This window comes from Salmo salar, chromosome ssa26 (assembly GCF_905237065.1).
Source record: "Salmo salar chromosome ssa26, Ssal_v3.1, whole genome shotgun sequence".
Lineage (NCBI taxonomy): Eukaryota > Metazoa > Chordata > Actinopteri > Salmoniformes > Salmonidae > Salmo > Salmo salar.
Window position 1 is genome coordinate 36,493,947 of NC_059467.1, and position 6,233 is coordinate 36,500,179.

Sequence of the window (6,233 nt, forward strand, 5' to 3'; positions counted from 1 at the left end):
TCAACATACTCCTCATCGTTTAACAACTCTAAATCACTTTGGCACAGTTCGAATCAAATCACTTGCATAAAACATTTGAAAGGTCTATCATTTTTATCAAACACAATCAAAGTTTAACATGGGCCCTAGATGCCTTTAATTTCCCAACTTTTTTTACATGTTATTGTGCACCAAAGGCATAACTTGAAACAACATGATGTAGGTTAGTTAAATAATGCAAAGAAAAATGTGATTATTTATTACGCTATGTGGTTATAAGTATTTATGCATATCATGTGAAATATAGGTCATGTGAGGGGCCCCAGTTGGATCCAGTTGCAGAGGGAGGTGTTTAGTCCATGGGTCCCTAGTTTAGTGATGAGCTTTGTGGGCACTATTATGCTGAACGCTTAGCTGTAGTCAATGAACAGCATTCTCGCATAGGTGTTCCTTTTGTCCAAATGGAAGGAAAGAAGAGGTGGTGTTTGCTCAGTTGCGTCTAGGACATTGTACAGTGAACTCGTCATTATATCTGGTTGGCAAGCATACACATGGATTGTGTACGGAGTGTATGGTTGATGAAACAGTGAAGCATGTGTTGATGTATTGTTCTAAGTACTGGTATGTGGAAGAGAGGAAAAGATTGACGTGTAGGGTTATTGAGGTAGGACAGGGATGGGGGGTGGGGATGTGAAAGGGATTTTGGGGAATGGGGGAGGTTTTATAATAGTTAGTAGGGCTCTTTTTTATATTCTTAGTAGTACAGGATTAGATAGGTTGGTTAAGTTTCACTTAATGTTTGTTTCTTTATTCATTTAGTCTGTAAACTGTGATTGACTACACACTCCAGTACAGTAGGTGGCGACATGCACCTCTAACATTTGTTTGCAGACCGCCATAATATTCTAGAAGAAAATAAGCAGAAGAAGAAGAAGAAGAAGAAGATAAGCTTAAGTGAAAGGGAAAGTATCAGCTGCAGTGAGGCTACTGCAAAAGTAGTGAGCATTTCTAAATCATGGGCAAACTGTCTGTCTTTTTGTTTGTTCTTTCCTTTTACACCATTGCCAACGCAGGTAAAATGGATTATCTACTTTCTCTCAACTCATTGAAAGATGTGTTATGTTATACAATGTTAAACCAAGAGTTTGGGATTATAGGTTATATCTGCATTTTTGTCAAAATGTGACCCGGTTCAGGAAACGAGTCATATGTCGCAAGCCACGACTTCACAGGAGAGCATTTTTTGGCAGAAATGCCTTCTCGAACATGTGAACTTTCATGTGCCTTGATAACAAACTTGTATGCCATCTGTAAATACGAATAAAATTGTTAAATTAAGAGCCTTGTTGGTTAAACCACAGAAAAATAGAGCAAACTTCCCACTAGCCATGATTGGCTGAGATAATGAGTGGGTTGGACATGCCGAGAGAGGAGTTCGGATTGGTCTGCCATATTCAAGGCTTCTGTCTATTTGAGCTCGGTTAGTCTGTGTTGGTAATCCTGTCGAACACAACTTTTTTAATGTATTGTGTAGTGGAGCTGCATAAGTGTTGCTCTCCACTTTCTGGAGGATCAAGTTTTGAAATCAGTGGAATTAGAGTATGATAGGTAAAGAGATGGAGAAAACACCTGTCTGTATTACATCTTCAAACTAAGGGCAACCGTGGTATGGCATTTCTGACAGGTAGACGCGTCCATGATGATGTATGCAGGTAAGATAGTCTAGCGTTAGCTAGCTACATTTTCAGATATTACACATTTCTAATTTTGACAGAAAGTGGTTTCATTTCAAGCTAAAGTGTACTGTTAGCTAGCTACCTAGATAGCTATATGTCTTAAGCTAAAGTGTACTGTTAGCTAGCTAGGTAACGTTAGCTGGCTGTCCCCCTAGCGGAGGTTATTATTCATTTCCCAGAGCTGTTTGCTTTTCTAGTTAGAGCCTAATGTTAGACTTTGTTGGCACTTTGTTCGTTGTTGTTTAACTAGCTAATGTTAGCTGGCTGGCTCGTTAGCTAACGTTACGTGACGTGTGTACAACACCCGTTGAATATGGCCAGTGTCAGTAAACGTTTGCAAAAAAGCGTAATGAAATTGTTGCCAGAGAGCTGGTTAGGCTGTTTTCATGTTATCCAGAAGTAAACAAATAGTCGGCCAGAGCGTAAAGTGTGCGCTCTGAGAGCGAAATGAGACGGGTGGGTCTTACAAGTTGATCAACTTTCAAAGCAGAATGACTTTCCTATTGTTCCTCAAATGCAGTGTATGATATACCATTTTGTAGCTCTGAGTCTCTACTTTTATCCAATGTAAAAAAATAAATAAATAAACATTTCACATTTTGCTACTTAAGACCAAATCCAGGTGGTGAGTCACAACTGTAGTTATTGACATAGCATTGCTCTGTTCAATATTCTCTTCATAGATAGTACTCTAAATGCCCAAATTCATGTTGTTGAGTTGAAAAGAGTACAAGATCAGAATTGCAGATGCTGACACCAGGCATCTGCACAGATAGGGCTCTACCTGTGCAGAGCACATGCCCCTTTTCCCTTCCAGTCTCCAAAGTGTCCTGCCCTTTTGGGTGGCGGCATAATTTCCCCCAAAATGTTTTTTTGTTTGTAGTAATGTTTTGTCATTGTTGTTCGGACCCACTGTCCGCAAGTCGTCAAGTTTTCCACCCCTTCCATTGGTTGCGCCTGTTGATATGCCCTGTACAGAGCTTGCACACATGCCCGGTTGTGCATTCCCCCCAATATTCAGTCTGATTGGCTGATACAGCAGAGGGAGAGGCATAAAGACAGAGGTAAATCACAATCAGTGTAAAATAGAGTTTTTGATTTACATCAATGATCAGCTGATAGCCCAACCTCTTTTCCCAATGTCAATAATGTCTTTTGGAGGCACTAACTAGCTTTCTTACAATTTCTGATGAGTTAGTATTGTTTTTTTACATTTTGAACACTTTGTCCCCCTGAAAAGTCTGTGCACAGCCCTGCCTGGCACCATGCAAACCAATGAGGGTTTGAAACTTTAAAGCCAATTATCTCAAAATCATATTTTTGCAGATAAAACCTTATTGTCCCAAGCTCTCAATGTCCATAACTGTGGATAATATCACTCCTCTTTCAGGTTCAGGATCACATTCTCTGTGGGCACTTGCAACACACATCATCGGAGAGACGCCTTTCCCTGAGTTTACGGTTGTGGTGATGTTGGATGATGTTCAAGTGGGTTACTATGACTCCAACATGAAACACTTCATCTACAGTGGACATAACCCAACGGACAAAATACATGATGACGTAGCTCAGGACGGAGCTTATGTATTTGGAACTATGTACCAGAGCATTAAAGAGAGATCCTTTCACCTAAAGTACCACTTGAATCTCACAAGAGGTGTTCAAGTTCAGCAAAGAATGGCTGGCTGTGAGATGTTGAACAATGGTGAACCAGCCCTGATCATGTCAAAGAACACTTTCAATGCCATTTATACAGATCGAACGTTATATTACAACATGACACATTTTACATACGATGCTGGGAAACTACTACCAGGATGGGATGCGATGAGGAGAGAATATCTTAGAATACTTTTTGGGAATGTTTTCCTTCCCATTTGCATCAAAAGCAATGAAGACATTCCTGAAGATGGAGAAGAACGTTGTGATGCGTAAAGTTCCTCCCAGACTCAGGTTGATAAAGAAAGAGGTTTCTGGAGGGCTCCAGGTGAGCTGCCTGGCATTTGGTTTCTACCCCCGCCACATCAACCTGACCCTGCTGAGAGACGGCCAGCCAGTGGCAGAACAGGAGCTGACGGGGGGAGGTGCTGCCTAGTGGAGATGGGACCTACCAGCTGAGGAAGAGTCTGGAGGTCAGTACTGAGGAGCTAAAGAAGAGACACAGCTACACCTGTACTGCCTCTCACCTCAGTCTGGACAACAAGCTGGATGTCAGTTGGGAGCCTGGGGCAGAGAGAGTTCACCTGTTCACCATCTCAATTCTACTGATGATGCTGCTGATTGTTATTCTATTGGGCATTTTCATTTGTGTCAAAAGGAGGAGATGCACCGCATCACAGGCATTTGTCACAAGTTGCCAACATGGAGGACATTAACCTGTCTTCAGATTCTGCGACATAATGGACAGATCATAATTTACTGGTCCAAAATAAGGGAGGTTTTGTCAAACTTCTTTTTTTTTTCTTTGGGGAGGGTTGTGTTTTTTTTATTTTTTTATTGGGCACAGGGGAGGGTAGTGTGTTTTTTCCTGCGCTTTTGCAGATTTTACTATATCATTTCCTCCATCCTTCTGTAGCCATATTTCCTCATCTGCTTGCATGCTCCTCCCCTATATCAAGGTGTTTTGGTACATCCCTTATGCACTACCTTGGCATGGCCAAATGCAGGCTACTGTGCAACTCCCTATTCAGGTAGGATGCAATTTCTATCCTTAAATGTATTTATTTACATATTTATAATCATTTGTTTACCATTATTGTATATCATTGCTGTTATTGTAAGCCTATTTATTATTTTAATAAGCAAAACCTGTTTAATTTTGTTGAGACATTTTCATTGGCTAAATTAAATTTGATCTGTCTTTCTACTTGTATGCTCGATATTTAATTTAAAATGGGTTATAATTTCAGTAGGTCTGTTGTAAAATGAATAACATTAGGCTATTTCCGTCATTTGTTGGGTACAGTAGGCACTTGCCTTTGTTGGTAATTACTGCAATATTATCACGTTTCAAAATCCAGATATACAGAGTATCGAAGTAACAAAAGTGTATTACTAGAACAGGGGCAGGCAAAACGACAGGTCAAGGGCAGGCAGAGGTCAGTAATCTAGATAGGGTTGAAAAGGTCCAGAACTGCAGGCAGTCTCGGGGTTCGATCAGGCAGTGGTCAATAATTCAGTGTGGTGTGGCAAAGTACAGAACGGCAGGCTCAGGGCAGGTAGAATGGTCAAAACCGGGAAAAAATAGAAACCAGGAACTAGAACAGCCAGGAGCAAGCGGGAAACCATAGGTAGGTTTCACGAAACAAAACAAACTGGCAACAGACAAACAGAATACAGGTATAAATACACAGGGGATAATAGGGAAGATGAGCGACACCTGGAGGGGGTAGAGACAATCACAAAGACAGGTGAAACAGACCAGGGTGTGACAAATATAGCCTGTTCAAAACTGTTTTGAAGGTTTAAACCAGTTCGCAATTGTTTTGTTTAATTCTTTGGCCAAATGAAGTTCCAACTGTAATGCTGTATTTGCTGCAATATAATAGCCTGCTCATTTATTCCCTATGAACAACTTCTTGACTTACTTTTGATATTACCCTAATAAAGTTTTGCAACTTTTGTGAAGATTTGGTGTGGTGTGGTTATTATTAAGCTTTAGCTACTACAAGCCTATAACATGAAGGCAGTGCACACCAGCGCTCAAACTGACTCCCACAGTTCAACTTGAGGTGAGGAAGAATGTTCAGGCCTACCAGTTACTCCTATAATCTAACAATATAATGCTTATATTCTGATCGAAAATGACTGAACTAGCCTCCATCTTTAAGTCTACACAGTTTTTTGATATGCAGATATAAAGTAAAATGTTTGCATATGCAGTAGCCATCTGGCATAAAGAAATGCATGTTGGTGTCGTAGCATGCTACTGGCATAATCTCTCTATCTCTTTGGAGATAGTGCTCTGACTGCTGAACCATGAGGTGGTACAATTATTGTTTTAGGAAAGAAGTTTAAAAACCAATTTAAAGAAATGGCTATAAAGTTTTGCATATGCTACACACCCAAACACAAGGAATAATGTTTTTATAATTTGTTATAGGCTGTTAAGGACATGTAAATGCAGCTCATTTGGCCAATATCCCTCATTTATTGATGGCGCTGGCAGCAGCAAATTTCTCAAATGTCTGGTAAATTTTCCTAAAGGAAACCCTGAAATGTTAATATTGTTAATATGCAGATTTTAGAATATTTGCATGAAAATCTATCGCCAATTGGATGAAAACCTAGCTACAGACACCCTAAAGACTGGCAAGTGCGCTAGTACAGTGTCACTTTGATTATGCCTGCATATCATGGTTCATCAGCAGCCCTAATCATTTGAAGACTAAGCTACAGATTAGGATTTACTATTTTCCCTGTATTTTACAAAAATTCCATCCCAAGAATAATCACTTTTCTCCCTGTTAACCCAGTATTTCCCGCCCAAAGATATTTTATGAGCCGAATTCCAAAAAA

General features: G+C 40.1%; 1 pseudogene; it reads left to right on the forward strand.

The window, feature by feature from the left end:
- Positions 1 to 916: 916 nt before the first annotated feature.
- Positions 917 to 5,342, forward strand: LOC106587880 (major histocompatibility complex class I-related gene protein-like; annotated as a pseudogene).
- Positions 5,343 to 6,233: the final 891 nt, after the last annotated feature.